Below are 18,147 nucleotides of genomic sequence, written 5' to 3'. Positions count from 1 at the left end.
TTTCCAGTGAGTCAGTTCTTCCCATCAGGTGGCCAAAGTACTGGAGCTTCAGCTTCAGCATCAGTCCTTCCAATGAATATTCAGGACTGATTTCCTTTAGGATTGACTGGTTTGATCTCCTTGCAGTCCAAGGGACTCTCAAGAGTCTTCTCCAGCACCACAATTCGAAAGCATCAATTCTTCAGTGCTCAGCCTTCTTTATGGTCCAACTCTCACATCTGTACATGACTACTGGAAAAACCATAGCTTTGACTATACAGACCTTTGTTGGCAAAGTGATGTCTTTGCTTTTTAATATGCTGTCTAGGTTTGTCATAGCTTTCCTTTCAAGGAAAACTTTCATGGCTGCAGTGACCATCTGCAGTGATTTTGGAGCCAAGAAAATAAAGTCTGTCACTGCTTCCATTGTTTCCCCATCTATTTGCCATGAAGTGATGGGACCAGATGCCATGATCTTAGATTTTTGAATGTTATGTTTTTTTTTTACTCATAAATGTTCATTTTAATTTTTTAAAATATAGCAATCACAAATTCATTTTTATTTTTATTTTTTTTATATGGAAAGCCTTTCTTTTTTTATTATTTTTTTCATTTATTTTTATTAGTTGGAGGCTAATTACTTTACATCATTGCAGTGGTTTTTGTCATACATTGAAATGAATTAGCCATGGATTTACATGTATTCCCCATCCCGGTCCCCCCTCCCACCTCCCTCTCCACCCGATCCCTCTGGGTCTTCCCAGTGCACCAGGCCCGAGCACTTGTCTCATGCACCCAACCTGGGCTGGTGATCTGTTTCACCCTAGATAACATACATGTTTTGATGCTGTTCTCTTGAAACATCCCACCCTCGCCTTCTCCCAGAGTCCACAAGTCTGTTCTATACATCTGAGTCTCTTTTTCTGTTTTGCATATAGGGTTATCGTTACCATCTTTCTAAATTCCATACAAATTCATTTTAAAAAATCCCTTCCACAATAGCAACAGAAATTGTAAAATACGCAAGAATCAATTTAAAGTGAAACAATACATACATGCATAATACAAATGAAATTTTTCTGAAGAAATAGAAAATTTAAATAAATTAAGGCTACACAACTGAATGTATCTCAATATTGTAAATATCCCAGGTATTTGTAAATTAATATGTATATCCAATGCAATCTCAGAGAAAATATCAACACATTTTTTGAAATGGATCTGACAACCTTATTCTAAAATTTTTCTAAAAGAGAAATTATGCTAGAATTCCCAAGATAAGTTCTTAAAAGAGGAACAATGAGGGTGTACTTGTGTGGATCTGCACAGAGGTTCTTGTGCAACCAGATTGTATAATACACAATTAAAAATCTGCAGTAGTTAGAGTATTAGCAGAAGAATAGACAAATAGATAAAGAAAATAGAACAGAGAGTTTTAAAATGGACCAGAGTACAAATCAGAATTTGGTACCTGAAAAGAGGTTTTTTAATGTAATGGGTAAAAGATTGTAATGAATTCTGTTGTCAAAGTGTCCATTCGTTTAGGTAAAAATGTTAGATTCTGCTTCATACCAACCTCAAAAGTTGATTCCAGAAGGATTTAAAAAGTAAACAGTGAAATCAAAACTTTAAAAAATAGCCAAAGGAAATATAAGAGAATGTATATTCAACTGATTGGTAAGAAAGCCTTCTTGAACAAGATACATATGCACAGGTTGTAAGTGAGAAAAAAATTGATAATTTTGACCTCATCAGAATTTAAAACCTCTGCTAAAAAGGACACCATAAACAGTTAAAATGCTAATAGCAGATTGAAAAATGTATATGTTTACAACATATACATTAATCAAATAATATTAATTATTTATTATAATATTCAGTTCAGTTCAGTCACTCAGTCATGTCCAACTATTTGCGACCCCATGAACTGCAGCATGCCACATCCTCCCTGTCCATCACTAACTCCCGGAGTCTACCCAAACCCATGTCCATTGAGTCAGTGATGCCATCCCATCTCATCCTCTGTCGTCCCCTTCTCCTCCCACCTTCAATCTTTCCCAGCATCAGGGTCTTTTCAAATGAGTCAGTTCTTTGCATTAGGTGGCCAAAGTATTGGAGTTTCAGCTTCAACATCAGTCCTTCCAATGAACACCCAGGACTGATCTCCTTTAGGATGGACTGGTTGGATCTCCTTGCAGTCCAAGGGACTCTCAAGAGTCTTCTCCAACACCACAGTTCAAAAGCATCAATTCTTCAGTACTCAGCTTTCTTTATAGTCCAACTCTCACATCCACACATGACCACTGGAAAAACCATAGCCTTGACTAGACAGACCTTTGTTGGCAAAGTAATGTCTCTGCTTTTTAATATGCTATCTAGGTTGGTCATAGCTTTCCTTCCAAGGAGTAAGTGTCTGATTTCATTTCATGGCTGCAATCACCATCTGCAGTGATTTTGGAGCCCCCAAAAATAAAGTCAGCCACTGTTTCCACTGTTTCCCCATCTATTTGCCATGAAGTGATGGGACCAGATGCCATGATCTTAGTTTTTTGAATATTGAGTTTCAAGCCAGCTTTTTCACTCTCCTCTTTCACCCTCATCAAGAGGCTCTTTAGTTCCTCTTCACTTTCTGCCATTAGAGTGGTGTCATCTGCATATCTGTGCGTAGTCCCTCAGTCATGTCCAACTCTTTGCGACCACAAGGACTGTAGCCCACCAGGCTCCTCTGTCCATGGAGATTCTCCAGGCAAGAATACTGGAGTGGGTTGCCATGCCTTCCTCCAGGGAATCTTCCCAAACCAGGGATCAAACCCAGGTCTCCCACATTGCAGGCAAATTCTTTACTGTCTGAGCCACCAGGGAAGCCCCTGCATATCTGAGGTTGTTGATATTTCTCCCAGCAATCTTGATTCCAGTTTGTGATTCATCCAGCTCAGCATTTCACATGATGTACTCTGCATATAAGTTAAATAAGCAGGGTGACAATATACAGCCTTGACATACTCCTTTCCCAATTTTGAACCAGTCTGTTGTTCCATGTTCAGTTCTAACTGTTGCTTCTTGACCTGCATACAGGTTTCTCAGGAGACAAGTAAGGTGGTCTGGTATTCCCATCTCTTTAAGAATTTTCCACAGTTTGTTGTGATCCACACAGTCAAAAGCTTTAGTGTAATCACCGAAGCAGTGAAAGTGAAGTCACTCAGTCGTGTCCAACTCTTTGGGACCCCATGGGCTGTAGACTGCCAGGCTCCTCCATCCATGGGATTTTCCAGGCAAAAATACTGGAGTGGTTTGCCATTTCCTTCTCCAGGGGATCTTCCCGACCCAGGAATTGAACCCGGGTCTCCACACTGCAGGCAGACTCTTTACCATCTGAGCCACCAGGGAAGCAGAAGTAGATGTTTTTCTGGAATCTCCTTGCTGTTTCTATGATCCAGTGAATGTTGGCAGCTTGATCTCTCATTTTTCTGCCTTTTCTAAATTCAGCTTGTACATCTGGAATTTCTCAGTTCATACACTGCTGAAGCCTAGCTTGTAGGATTTTGAGCTGAAAGATTGAGTGCAGCACTTTAATAGCATCGACTTTTAGGATTCGAAATAGCTCAGCTGGAATTCCATCACCTAGCTCTGTTTGTAGTAATGCTTCCTAAAGCATACTTGACTTCACATTCCAGGATGTCTGACTCTATGTGAATGACCACACCATTGTGGTTTATCTAGGTCATTAACATCTTTTTTGCATGGTTCTTCACATTTTTGCCACCTCTTCTTAATCTCTTCTGCTTCTGTTAGGTCCTTGGGTTTTGCTAAAGCTGATCTGACCAGGAGGCAGAGAAATACCCAATTCAAGCTCCTTCTAGCCTTCTTGTCTCTGCTAAAGGGAAGGGTGGGAAAGTTGAGAGGCACTTGTAAAGGTCACAGTTCAGGGAGACAGGCTCACTAAAAGACTGAGATCCAATCATAGGACTACAGACTGCTTCCCCTGTCCCCAAGCTTACCACCACATCAACAGTGCTCCTGTATAATAAAAGTGGATTACAGCTGAAAGAACTGCAAGCTCTGACTCTGTTTAAGAAAAAGCCTCTAGGGACTTCCCCAGTGGTCCAGTGGTTAAGAATCCACCTTGCAATGCAGGGGATGCAGGTTTGATCCCTGGTCAGGGAACTAAGATCCCCCATGTCTCAAGGCAGCTAAGCCTGAGTGCCACAACTATTGAGCCCAGGTACCACAATAAAAAGATCCCCCATGATCCATCAAAGATCCCACCACAGCCAAATAGTAAATAAATAATTTTTTTAAAAAAAGTAGAAGCCTCTAAGGAAATGCAAAAATGACAAAGGAGACGAACAAGGATACTAGTAGAAATTTTAACCTCTGACACCCACCACTAACAGTAAACACAGCCTGATTCCTAGCCAGATAAACACAAAAGCAGCTAAAAAAAAAAAAAAACAAACTCTAAGAAAGAATCAAAGGGAAAAGCTGGAAATCAAAACCTGACAGAAATGAAAAATGTCTTTGATGGGTTTATCAAAAGACTGGATGAGGCAGGTAAAAATCAGTGAGGTAAAAGATAAAACAATAGAAACATCCCAATATGACAATGGAAATATTTTTAAAAGCTTAACCCTACAAACAAAACCCCACACACCATTTATATTAGCACCTCAAAACTAAGATACTTGTGTATGAACCTAAGAAAATATATGCAGTGTCTCAATATCTATATGCAGAAAACTATAAAACTCTGATGTAAGAAGTCAAAAATAGATCTGAATAAATGAAGAGATATTCTACATTTATGGATAGGAAGACTTGATAATGTTAAGAAGTAAGTTCTTCCCAACTTGATCTATAGATTGAACACAATCCCAATCAAAATTCCAGCAAGTTACCTTGGAGAAATTGACAAACTGATCCTAAAATTTATATGGAAAGGCAGAAGACCCAGAATGGCCAAACTAACACTGAAGAAGAACAAAGCCTGAAGACTGACACTATCCAACTTCAAGACTCACTATAAATCTACTATAATCAAAATAGTGTGGTACTTCCAAATTCAGTTCAGTTCAGTTGCTCAGTCATGTCTGACTCTTTGCGACCCCATGGACTGCAGCATGCCAGGCTTCCCTGTCCATCACCAACTCCCAGAGCTTGCTCAAACTCATGTCCATCGAGTCGGTGATGCCATCCAACCATCTCATCCTCTGTCATCCCCTTCTCCTCCTGCCCTCAATCTTTCCTAGCAACAGGGTCTTTTCAAATGAGTCAGCTCTTCGCATCAGGTGGCCAAAGTATTGGAGTTTCAGCTTCAGCATCAGTCCTTCCAATGAATATTCATGACTGATTTCCTTTAGGATTGACTGGTTTGATCTCCTTGCAGTCCAAGGGACTCTCAAGAGTCTTCTCCAACACCACAGTTCAAAAGCATCAATTCTTCATATTAAAAGCAACGCCTTTGATATGAAACATGTTACTTCATTGGACTGGCCAGGGTTGGGTTTGAGGTATTGAGTAAATGATGGGTTAGATTTAGGGTTATGAATAGGCAGACAAGGTTTTGGAGAAGGAAATGGCAACCCACTCTAGTATTCTTGCCTAGAGAATCCTGTGGACAGAGGAGCCTGGTGGGCTGCTATCCATAGGGTCGCATAGAGTCGGACACGACTGAAGCAACTTAGCATGCATGCATGCGTTGGAGAAGGAGATGGAAACCCACTCCAGTATTCTTGCCTGGAGAATCCCAGGGATGGAGGAGCCTGGTGGGCTGCCGTCTATGGGGTTGCAGAGTCAGATATGACTGAAGCAACTTAGCATCAGCAGCAGGCAAGGTTTGGGGCAGGGTGAGTTATAGGCAGGGTATTAATGTGAAGTTTGGACTGTAAAAGAAGAGGGAGTAAGAGTAAAATCATGATGTGATGTCTCATGTCTAAGGGGAGAAAATGATAAAAATAAGAATCCAGGTGTAGAAATCAATTTGGGTTGGTGTGAACTCTATGAAATCTCCCTGGAGCCAAAGATCAGTTATAAAGTCAAGGAGTAAAGGGAGATCAGTAACAGTGGTGTTTCCAGGAAAGGTAAGGGCTTGTGTTACTATGTGAAGGAAAGTGGATAATGAATTCATCTAGGCTGATCACAGTAAGAGGAGGGCCACACCCCAAAAAACAAGAACTATGGAGAAGTAGGTAAAACAGAGGGAAAGCTTTTGAATGATAGTCCACTCAGGGGAGACACAGAGTAAAGTCCTATTGTGAATAGGGTAAGTAGGGGAAATCCCAGTCCAATTAGTAACAAATACATCTATTTTTGTTTTCCTTATTGATATTTGTTTTTCTGCCACAGGGACAGCAGACCTGGGTATGGCATAAGCCCTCTTGGAGGAGGTCACCATTAACCCCACCATAGAGCTGCCAGAACTTACACAGGACTGGGAAATAGACTCTTGGAGGGCACAAACAGAACCTTGTGCACCAGGACCCAGGAGAAAGGAGCAGTGACCCCACAAGAGACTGACCCAGACTTGCCTGTGAGTGTCCAGGAGTCTCCAGTGGAGGCATGGGTCAGTGGTGGCCTGCTGCAGGGTTGGGGGTACTGAACGTAGCAGTACATGCACAGGATCTTTTGAAGAAGATCACCATTATCTGAATGACTCATGGTTTTGCCCACTTTCTTCAATTTAAATCTGAATTTGGCAATAAGGAGTTCATGATCTGAGCCACAGTCAGCTCCTGGTCTTGTTTTTGCTGACTGTATTTCTCCATCTTTGGCTGTAAAGAATATAATCAATCTGATTTCAGTGTTGACCATCTGGTGATGTCCATGTGTAGAGTCTTCTCTTGTGTTGTTGGAAGAGGGTGTTTGCTATGACCAGCCCGTTCTCTTGGCAAAACTCTGTTAGCCTTTGCCCTGCTTCATTTTGTACTCCAAGGTCAAATTTGCCTGTTACTCCAGGTATCTCTTGACTTCCTACTTTTGCATTCCAGTCCCATATAATGAAAAGGACATCTTTTTGGGGTGTTAGTTCTAAAAGGTCTTATTGGTCTTCATAGAACATTCAACTTCAGCTTCTTCAGCATTACTGGTTGGAACATAGGCTTGGATTACCGTGATATTGAATGGTTTGCCTTGGAAATGAACAGAGATCATTCTGTTGTTTTTGAGATTGCATCCAAGTACTGCATTTCGGACTCTTGTTGACCATGATGGCTACTCCATTTCTTCTAAGGGATTCCTGCCCACAGTAGTAGATATAATGGTCATCTGAGTTAAATTCACCCATTCCAGTCCATTTTAGTTCACTGATTCCTAAAATATCGATGTTCACTCTTGCCATCTCCTGTTTGACCACTTCCAATTTGCCTTGATTCATGGACCTAATATTCCAGGTTCCTATGTAATACTGCTCATTACACCATCGGAACTTGCTTCTATGACCAGTCACATCCACAACTGGCTGTTGTTTTTGCTTTGGCTCCATCCCTTCATTCTTTCTGGAGTTATTTCTCCACTGATCTCCAGTAGCATATTGGGCACCTACCAACCTGGGGAGTTCATCTTTCAGTGTTCTATCTTTTTGCCTTTTCATACTGCTCATGGGGTTCTCAAGGCAGAATACTAAGATGGTTTGCCATTCCTTTCTCCAGTGGACCATATTCTGCCAGACCTCTCCACCATGACCCATCCGTCTTGGGTGGCCCCACACGGCATGGCTTAGTTTCATTGAGTTAGACAAGCTGTGGTCCATGTGATCAGATTGGCTAGTTGTCTGTGATTGTGGTTTCAGTCTGTCTGCCCTCTGATGCCCTCTCTCAGTGCCTACCGTCTTACTTGGGTTTCTCTTACTGATAGACAGAGTGCCTGATGAACTATGGACGGAGGTTTGTGACATTGTACAGGAGACAGGGATCAAGACCATCCCCCCAAGAAAAAGAAATGCAAAAAGCAAAATGGCTGTCTGAGGAGGCCTTACAAATAGCTGTGAAAAGAAGAGAAGTGAAAAGCAAAGGAGAAAAGGAAAGATATACCCATTTGAATGCAGAGTTCCAAAGAATAGCAAGGAGAGATAAGAAAGCCTTCCTTGGTGATCAATGCAAAGAAATAGAGGAAAACAATAGAATGGGAAAGAATAGAGATCTCCAAGAAAATTAGAGATACCAAGGGAGCTTTTCATGAAAAGATGGGCTCAGTAAAGGACAGAAATGGTATAGACCTAACAGAAGGAGAAGATATTAAGAAGAGGCAGCAAAAATACACAGAAGAACTGTACAAAAAAGATCTTCACAACCCAGATAATCACGATGGTGTGATCACTCACCTAGAGCCAGACATCCTGGAATGTGAAGTCAAGTGGGCCTTAGGAAGCATCACTATGAACAAAGCTAGTGGAGGTGATGGAATTCCAGTTGAGCTATTTCAAATCCTGACAAAAATGATGCTGTGAAAGTGCTGCACTCAATATGCCAGCAAATTTGGAAAACTCAGCAGTGGTCACAGGACTGGAAAAGGTCAGTTTTCATTCCAATTCCAAAGAAAGGCAATGCCAAAGAATGCTCAAACTACTGCACAATTGCACTCATCTCACACGCTAGTAAAGTAATGCTCAAAATTCTCCAAGCCAGGCTTCAGCAATACATGAACCGTGAACTTCCAGATGTTCAAGCTGGTTTTAGAAAAGGCAGAGGAACCAGAGATCAAGTTGCCAACATTCACTGGATCATCAAAAAAGCAAGAGAGTTCCAGAAAAACATCTATTTCTGCTTTATTGACTATGCCAAATCTTTGACTGTGTGGATCACAATAAACTGTGGAAAATTCTGAAAGAGATGGGAATACCAGACCACCTGACCTGCCTCTTGAGAAATCTGTATGCAGTCAGGAAGCAACAGTTAGAACTGGACATGGAACAACAGACTGGTTCCAAATCATAGGAAAGGAGTACATCAAGGCTGTATATTGTCACCCTGCTTATTTAACTTATATGCAGAGTACATCATGAGAAATGCTGGGCTGGATGAAGCACAAGCTGGAATCAAGATTGCTGGGAGAAATATCAGTAACCTCAGATATGCAGATGACACCACCCTTATGGCAGAAAGCGAAGAAGAACTAAAGAGCCTCTTGGTGAAAGTGAAAGAGGAGAGTGCAAAATCTGGTTTAAAATTCAATATCCAGAAAACTAAGATCATGGCATCTGGTTCCATCACTTCATGGAAAATAGATGGGGAAACAGTGGAAACAGTGAGACTTTATTTTCTTGGGCTCCAAAATCACTGCAGATGGTGACTGCAGCCATGAAATTAAAAGATGCTTGCTCCTTGGAAGAAAAGTTATGACCAACCTAGACAGCATATTGAAAAGCAGAGACATTACTTTGCCAACAAAGGTCTGTCTAGTCAAGGCTATGGTTTTTCCAGTAGTCATGTATGGATGTGAGAGTTGGACTATAAAGAAAGCTGAGCACCGAAGAATTTATGCTTTTGAACTGTGGTGTTGGAAAAGACTCTTGAGAGTCCCTTGGACTACAAGGAGATACAACCAGTCCATCCTAAAGGAGCTCAGTCCTGGGTGTTCACTGGAAGGACTGATACTGAAGCTGAAACTCCAATACTTTGGCCACCTGATGTGAAGAAGTGACTCATTTGAAAAGACCTTGATGCTGGGAAAGATTGAAGGCAGAAGGAGTAGGGGACGACAGAGGATGAGATGGTTGGATGGCATCACCAACTCAATGAACATGAGTTTGAGTAAACTCTTGGAGTTGGTGATGGATAGGGAGGCCTGCCATGCTGCAGTCCATGGGGTCGCAAAGAGTCAGACACAGCTGCGTGACTGAACTGAGTGACTGACTGAGGTCCCTGTGTATAAGCGTTAAGTCAGCTGAATTCATTTGATGAGGCTTTGGGAGACAGCAATCTGCATGTTCTCTCATGAGGTGTCTAATAAGGTTAAGGATGGGAAGATAATCTCCCAGCAAGGGGCTGGCAGTAGAGAACTGACCTAAGAGAAAAGGGAGTCCATGCGGTGTAGCCCTAATGTGAGCCAAAGCCATGGGAAGGAGTTCAGTCCATGGCCTTTGTAGTTCTAGAGAGAGTTTGGTTAGGTGCGTTTTGAGAATAGAATTTGCCTTTTCTACTTTTCCCAAGGATTGGGGTCTGTAAGGAATATGTAATTTCCAGGTTATGCCAAGGGATTGGGCTACCTGTTGAGTGATTTGGGAGATAAAAGCTGGCCCATTATCAGGTTGGAGAGTGGGAGGCCAAAGCGAGGGATGATTTCTCGTATGAGAAACTGTGTTACCTCTGAGGCAGTTTTTGACCTCGTAGGAAAAGCCTTAATGTACTCTAAAAAAGTGTCTACTAGAGTGAGCATGAGTTTTATTTTTCGTGTTGGAGGCATGTGAATGAAGTCAATTTGCCAGTCGTCTCCTGGGATATGACCTCGAGCCTCATTTGTTGGGAATGAGGGAAATAGGCTTTAGGGCTCCCTGTGGTGAGACTGGAGCAGATAATGCAAGAGTGAGTGATTTGTTGTAGGAGTGAAAGAAGGTTAGGATAGGTGATAAGAGGTCTTAAGAGATGATAAAGAAGTTTAGTGCCTACGTGTAGGGCCTGATGAAGACTCTGTGTGGCCTGAGATTGGGGAAGGACATGGTGTCCCTGTTTTTATAACCAGTCTCCTTGTGGTTGTGCTCCCTGTTGTAATAATCTTGTAATAATTGTTTTTTCTTCCAGGAGGTAAAGGGGCTTTATGTTGGAGATTACTATAAGTTCTTGAGCTGGTGATCAGAGTGAGGCTTGTTTTGCTTCTCTGTCTGCGGCATCGTTGCCCCATGAAATGGGGCCTGAGGCCACCTGGTGACCTCAGCAATGTATGATGCCTACTTCAGTTGGCATGTTAGCTGCTTTTAAAAGTTGGAGTATAAGTGGGGTGTTAGTTATGGGAGAGCCTTTAGTAGATAGGAGCCCTCGTTCCTTCCAAATGGCAGCATGTGAGTGTCTGATATGGAAAGTGTATTTAGAGTCAATGTATATATTGCTCTCTTGTTAACTGCAAGGGTAAGAGGTCTAGTTAGTGCAATAAGTTCTGCCTTTTGGGGAGGGGTTCCCCAGGGGAGAGGTTGGGATTCAATAATTTTGGTGTCAGAGACAATTGCATATCCAGCTACTTTTTTTCCTTCTGATGTCATAGAGGAGCTGCCATCAATATACCAACTAAAGTCAGGGTTATTTAAAGGGGTTGAGAAAATGTGGGAAAAATGGGTCATCAGGTCTTCTAATGCCTCTTTGCAAGTATGAATAGGGGGCTCAGAAGAATTAGGGATAAGTGTGGCAGGGTTTAGAGCAGGACAGTGTTCAAAGGAAAACTCAGGAGATTCGAAAAGAGTGACATGCATCAAGACAGTGTGGTACTGGCACAAAGACAGAAATATAGATCAATGGAACAGAATAGAAAGCCCAGAGATAAATCCACGAACCTATGGTCACCTTATCTTCGACAAAGGAGGCAAGGATATACAATGGAAAAAAGACAACCTCTTTAACAAGTGGTGCTGGGAAAACTGGTCAACCACCTGTAAAAGAATGAAACTAGAACACTTTCTAACACCATACACAAAAATAAACTCAAAATGGATTAAAGATCTAAATGTAAGACCAGAAACTAAACAACTCCTAGAGGAGAACATAGGCAAAACACTCTCCGACATAAATCACAGCAGGATCCTCTATGACCCACATCCCAGAATTTTAGAAACAAAAGCAAAAATAAACAAATGGGACCTAATGAAACTTAAAAGCTTTTGCATAACAAAGGAAACTATAAGCAAGGTGAAAAGACAGCCCTCAGATTGGGAGAAAATAATAGCAAACGAAGCAACAGACAAAGGATTAATCTCAAAAATATACAAGCAACTCCTCCAGCTCAACTCCAGAAAGATAAATGACCCAATCAAAAAATGGGCCAAAGAACTAAACAGACATTTCTCCAAGGAAGACATACAGATGGCAAAAAAACACATGAAAAGATGCTCAACATCACTCATTATCAGAGAAATGCAAATCAAAACCACAATGAGGTACCATTACACGCCAGTCAGGATGGCTGCTATCCAAAAGTCTACAAGCAATAAATGCTGGAGAGGGTGTGGAGAAAAGGGAACCCTCTTACACTGTTGGTGGGAATGCAAATTAGTACAGCCACTATGGAAAACAGTGTGGAGATTTCTTAAAAAGCTGGAAATAGAACCGCCATATGACCCAGCAATCCCACTTCTGGGCATACACACTGAGGAAACCAGATCTGAAAGAGACACGTGCACCCCAATGTTCATCGCAGCACTGTTTATAATAGCCAGGACATGGAAGCAACCTAGATGTCCATCAGCAGACGAATGGATGAGGAAGCTGTGGTACATATACACCATGGAATATTACTCAGCCATTAAAAAGAATTCATTTGAATCAGTTCTAATGAGATGGATGAAACTGGAGCCCATTATACACAGTGAAGTAAGCCAGAAAGATAAAGACCATTACAGTATACTAACACATATATATGGAATTTAGAAAGATGGTAACTATAACCCTATATGCAAAACAGAAAAAGAGACTCAGATGTATAGAACAGACTTGTGGACTCTGTGGGAGAAGGTGAGGGTGGGATGTTTTGAGAGAACAGCATCGAAACATGTATATTATCTAGGGTGAAACAGATCACCAGCCCAGGTTGGATGCATGAGACAAGTGCTTGGGCCTGGTGCACTGGGAAGACCCAGAGGGATCGGGTGGAGAGGGAGGTGGGAGGGGGGACCGGGATGGGGAATACATGTAAATCCATGGCTAATTCATTTCAATGTATGACAAAAACCACTGCAATGTTGTAAGGTAATTAGCCTCCAACTAATAAAAATAAATGGAAAAAAATAAAAATAATAATAAATAAAATAAATAAATAACATTAAAAACTGAAATAAATAAATAAATAAATTGTTTCTTTCCTTGTTTAAAAAAAAAAAAGAAAAGAGTGACATGAATTAGTTGAATGCATGAAGGAGATAGAAGGGTCATGGATTTGTGAGAAAGTAAGTCCTTAAAGTCATGTGGTGAACGAATGACAGTGGGTGCTCCAAAAGTAAGTTTTTTACTTTCCTGAGCGAGGAGTGCAGCTGCTGCCAGAGCATGTAGGCAGGCTGGCCATCCTTGAATTGTGGTATCTAATTGCTTTGATAGATAAGCAACAGGGGTGAAGGAGGGGCCCTGATTTTGTCCCAAAACTCCTAGGGCAATTTTGTGTCTCTCAGTAGTGTAGAGTATAAAGGGGTGAGAAAGGTCAGGAAGTGTTAGAGCTGGGGCTGAGAGAATGGCTTGCTTAAGGTTGTTAAAGGCTGAACGGATATTTGATTTTAGCTCTAGGGGTTCTGAAAGATCTCCTCAGCTTGATATAAGGGTTGTGCCAAGAGGACCAAATTAGGAATCTAGCTAACCCCAAGAAGGACTGGATCTCTGTTTCTGATGTAGGGAGTGGTAGGGTGGATATAAGGGACTTTCTATTGGTAGTAATATATCTTTTAGTTGGTGTTAAAAGGACTCCGAGATAGGTGACTCTAGAAAGAGAGAACTGAACCTTGATGGGAGATACTCGATAGCCTCGATCAGCTAGAAAATTAAGGAATTGTAGTGTGTTGTTGAGAGTGTGTAAGCGAAGGACTACAAAGGAGGAGATCATCCACATATTGGAGGACAGTACTTGGAGTAAGGTCAAGAGAGGTTAGGTCTGATGCTCGAGCTTGGCCAAAGAAATGAGGGCTATCACGAAAGCCTTGTGAGGACTGTCCATGTCAGCTGTTGGGAGCAATGATTGTCTGGATCAGTCCAGGTAAAGGCAAAGAGGTCTTGAGAGTCTGGGTGTAAAGGAATAGTAAAGAAGGCATCTTTGAGGTCTAGAACAGTGAAGTGGGTAGTGGAAGAGGGAATGAGAGAGAGAAGAGTATAGGGATTTGGAACTACTGGGTGTATGGGGATAACAGCCACATTGATAAGTCTCAGGTCCTGGACCAGGCAATAGGAGCCATTTGGCTTTTTGACAGGTAGGATAGGGGTGTTATAGGGAGAGTGAGTTGGGCACAAGAGGCCCTGATGTAGGAGTTTAGTGATGATAGGCTTTAACCCTTGTTGATGTTTTTGGGAGATGGGGTATTGTGGTTGATTGGGGAATTTAGAGGGGTCTTTGAGATGGATGTGAACTGGAGCATGGTGAGAGGCAACAGATGAGTTGTCTGTATCCCAAACTATGGGGTTTATGGACGAGGAAGGCAATGGGGTGGGGGAAGAGGAGGTGGGGTTGAGGAGCAGTAGCCAGGCTAGATCAGAGGGTGGGCTTGGGATAGTAATAGAGGCTTTGAATTTTGAGAGAAGGTCTCTCCCAAGAATAGGAGTGGGGCATTTTGGGAGTATGAGAAAAGAATGGGAAAATGGGGTATCTTGAAGTGTGCAAGGTAGAGGCTCAGTTATTCGTGGTGTAGATATTAAACCATCAACCCCCATAACAGAGACCTGAGAGACCTTGGTTTTTCCAGAGTAGGCAGGCACAGCAGAGTAAGTGGCCCCTGTGTCAGTGAGAAAGGAGATCGGCTTACCTGCCACTGTGAGAGTTACCCTGGGCTCCGTAGAGGTGATGAGAGTCGGGGCCTGGGGCCCTGGGCACCTTCAGTCTTCAGTGGCGAGTCCGAGGAGGCTGGGCAGAGCTGGGTTGGAGGACTCCTGCTCGGGACCAGGAGGGGATGGATGTCCAGATCCCTGGAGGGGGATTTGGGCAGTCAACCTTCCAATGTCCCTTTATGCCACAGCTGGGACATGGACCTGGAGGGGGCCTTGGCTTTAGGCATGAGCGGGCCCAGTGGCCTTCTTTGCCACATTTGAAGCAGGGCCCAGGTGGCTTCCTTTCTTTGTTGGTTGATGGAGGCTTGGAGCCATGTAGGGCAGTGGCTAAAAGGTGGTATTTGGCCTGATCTCATTGGGCCTTCTCTAGCTTTGCCTGTTCTTCCTGGTTATTGAAAATCTTAAAGGCTAAATTTAAAAGGTCTCGTTGAGGGGTTTGAGGGCCTTCTTCTGCCTTTTTTAGTTTCTTTCGGATATCTGGGGATGACTGGGAGATAAAATGGGTGTTAAGGACAATGGTGCCCTCTGCTGAAGTGGGGTCTAATTTTGTATATTTTTGTAGCACTTCCGTTAACCTGGCTAGAAATTGTGCTGGGTTTTCATCTAGTCTTTGAGTTATTTCCTGAGCTTATCAAAGTTGATGGCTTTATGCCCTGCCTTTTGAAGGCCCACAATGAGGCAAGCAACCATATGATTACGGGCTGCTCACCCAGGTCTCCCTGCCTGATAATCCCAGTTGGGATCATCTCGGGGGACAGCCGTTGCCCCTACAGGCTTAGTGTCCTCTGTCCTGTGTATCTCATCAGCATGCACCTGAGAGGCTTGCCATACTCATTCCTTCTCTTCTGGGAGAAGAGTGGAGGAAAGTATGATGTAAATATCATGCCAGGTTAAGTCATAAGACTGGGTAAGATACTTGAATTCTTTTAGATAATTATCAGGGTCTGAGGAGAAGGAGCCAAGATGCTTTTCAATCTGAGATAGATCGGTGAGGGAGAATGGGACATGAACCCGAACAATGCCTTCTGCTCCAGCTACTTCCCCTAAAGGGAGGAGTGGGGCAGGGGAAGGAGCGGGGTCCTGCGGTGAAGTTTCCTGTTTTAAAGTTGTCTGGGACTGGTGCGGGAGGATCTAGGGAGTTTAGGGTAAAGCCTTGGGACACTCAGGGTAAAGGTTGGGGCTCAGGTCTCAGAGCTTATCTCAGTCACAAGCTGGGGAGGGGGATTGGGAGCTGCTGTGGTGGAGGCCTGCACTTGAGAAGGAGGGAGGGAGGAGGGGACGTAAGGTGGAGGTTGTGGAACTGGATCTGGAGTGGCTGCAAGGGGATTGGGAGCGATAGGGGGTGGGCTGTGGTCAGAAGGGTCGAAGGAAGAAGAAGAAAAGTCTGAACAGGGATCAGGAGACATTGTATTAGGAGGATGTGGCCCAGAGTGGGCTAAGAGTATTTGAGAAGTAGAACAGGATTCACAGAGAGAGGATCGAGAGTGGAGAGCAAGAAAACCTGAACATAAGGGATTTCTAACCACTTGCCATTGCAGCGGCAGAAGTTATCGAGGTCCCGTAGAGTATTATAATCAAGAGTTCCATTTTCTGGCCATTGGGACCTGTTATCAAGTCTGTATTGTGGCCAGACAGTGTTAGAATAGTAAATAAGTCTTTTTGGTCTTATCTCCCCTTGGAAGCCCAAAGCTTTTAGGTTTTGGAGAAGGCATCCTAGAGGAGTAGATTTTGAGGGCTGGGATTGAGAATTTCCCATTGCGGCTGAATAGGGAGGTTAGACAAGGGCAAGAGAAAATGCGAGGAGAAAGGTCCGAGAGAAAAGGCATCCCCGTTCTCAGGACTTTCTCAGAGAGTAATAATAGTCTGCTTTGAAATGGGCATCCCCTATTTCAAAGTCAGATGGGGCACAAGGCCAAGGGCCCAAGGGCCCTGGGGATCCTCCCGCCTAGTGCTAGGACTTGGAAATGAGGCGAGAGAGAGAGGATCCAAGAGAATGGGATTTCACTCACCCTTGTAACTAATGAAATGTGGGCCAGTGTGTGGATGTCAGTCCAGCAAGGCAAGTGGAAAGTGCCATTCCCGAACTTGCCTCAGTTTCTTGGCAAGGTCCAAGGGAGGGGACCACCAGAGGTGGGCTTGTGAGAGGAGCCCACCCAGTTGTGGTGGATCTTCCCTCCCGGGTTTCGGCACCAGAATGTAAGGCAAGTGCAGAGAAAAAGAGAGCGAGCTGGGCAGTCAGGCAAGAAAAGGGAAATTTATTAGAGGGAAAAGAGAGGGTGACTGGCCCTTAAGGAGAACCAGCGTCCTCCCTTTCTGACGGAGTCCTTCTTATACCCCACCAATGAAAAATTCTCTGAAGGGATGGTCACATAGCCAGAGGTCTGGAATCTGGTGGTCTCACAGCTTTGAGAAGATAGGCACCAGTGAGATAACAGGATGCCATTTGGGCAATTTGGTCAGTCTCACAGATCACTGTGATTTATTCTTTGTTTGCGAGGTCAACATAACGAGCCATCTTATCAATGAGACCCCCGTGTGGACTCTATCACCTTGATTCATGGACCTAACATTCCAGGTTCCTATGCAATATTGTTCTTTACAGCATCAGACTTTACTTCCATCACCAGTCACATCCACAACTGGGTGTTGTTTTTGCTTTGGCTCTGTCTCTTCATTCTTTCTGGAGTTATTTCTCCACTGATCTCCAGTAGCATATTGGGCACCTACCAACCTGGGGAGTTCATCTTTCAGTGTCCTATCTTTTTGCCTTTTCATACTGTTCATGGGGTTCTCAAGGCAAGAAATACTGAAGTGGTTTGCCATTCCCTTTTCCAGTGGACCACGTTTTGTCAATTTAGATAAATCCCCTTTAATTTACTCGGAACTGGAAACAAAAAAACGGTGTGTGTGTGTGTGTGTGCCTTCTAAGTCACTTCAGTCGTTTCCGACTCTTTGTGACACTATGGACTGTAGCCCGCCAGGTTCCTCTGTCCGTGGCATTCTCCAGGCAAGAATACTGGGGTGGGTTGCCATGCCCTCCTCCAGGGGATGTTCCTGACCCAGGAATGGACCCCCGTCTCTTATGGCTCCTGCACTGGCAGGTGGATTCTTTACCGCTAGCGCCATCTGGGAACTCATACTTACATGCATACATACATAGACATACAATTGCTTATTTACTTACTTAGTTACACAGTACTCATTGTTCATACAGCTGTTCAGTGACACGTGTCCTGTGGCCTGTCGTCCTCCCCTTTAGGTCTTTCAACTCAAAGATGAAAAAGGAAGTCTCTTGTAGAGCTTAGAATTGAGCAGCCACATTCGGAACCCGAAGGATGAGGGAACCTTGTTGCCCCACCGGCTTCTTTACACGGCTACACACATCCCGTCCCTGAGTCAGTAGGACCGCCTAGGTCCGGGGAAGGAATTTGTCGACGTACCCGGAACTGTTTCCAAGGTTTCCTCAGGTTCCGGTGGTGGTACGGCTGCCGGTCCTGGGAGCCAAGGCAACGGA

At 43.4% G+C, this 18,147-nt stretch overlaps 1 long non-coding RNA gene across 1 annotated transcript; it reads right to left on the bottom strand.

The window, feature by feature from the left end:
• Positions 1–1,819: 1,819 nt before the first annotated feature.
• LOC139033593 (uncharacterized) lies at positions 1,820–18,058 on the bottom strand. Its single transcript, XR_011486131.1, has 2 exons — positions 17,818–18,058; positions 1,820–3,853 (listed from the first exon to the last, which is right to left on the bottom strand). It is a non-coding gene; the product is annotated as an uncharacterized lncRNA (long non-coding RNA).
• Positions 18,059–18,147: the final 89 nt, after the last annotated feature.

Source organism: Odocoileus virginianus, unplaced genomic scaffold, assembly GCF_023699985.2.
Source record: "Odocoileus virginianus isolate 20LAN1187 ecotype Illinois unplaced genomic scaffold, Ovbor_1.2 Unplaced_Scaffold_20, whole genome shotgun sequence".
Taxonomy (NCBI): domain Eukaryota; kingdom Metazoa; phylum Chordata; class Mammalia; order Artiodactyla; family Cervidae; genus Odocoileus; species Odocoileus virginianus.
This window is presented reverse-complemented; position numbering and strand designations above follow the sequence as displayed.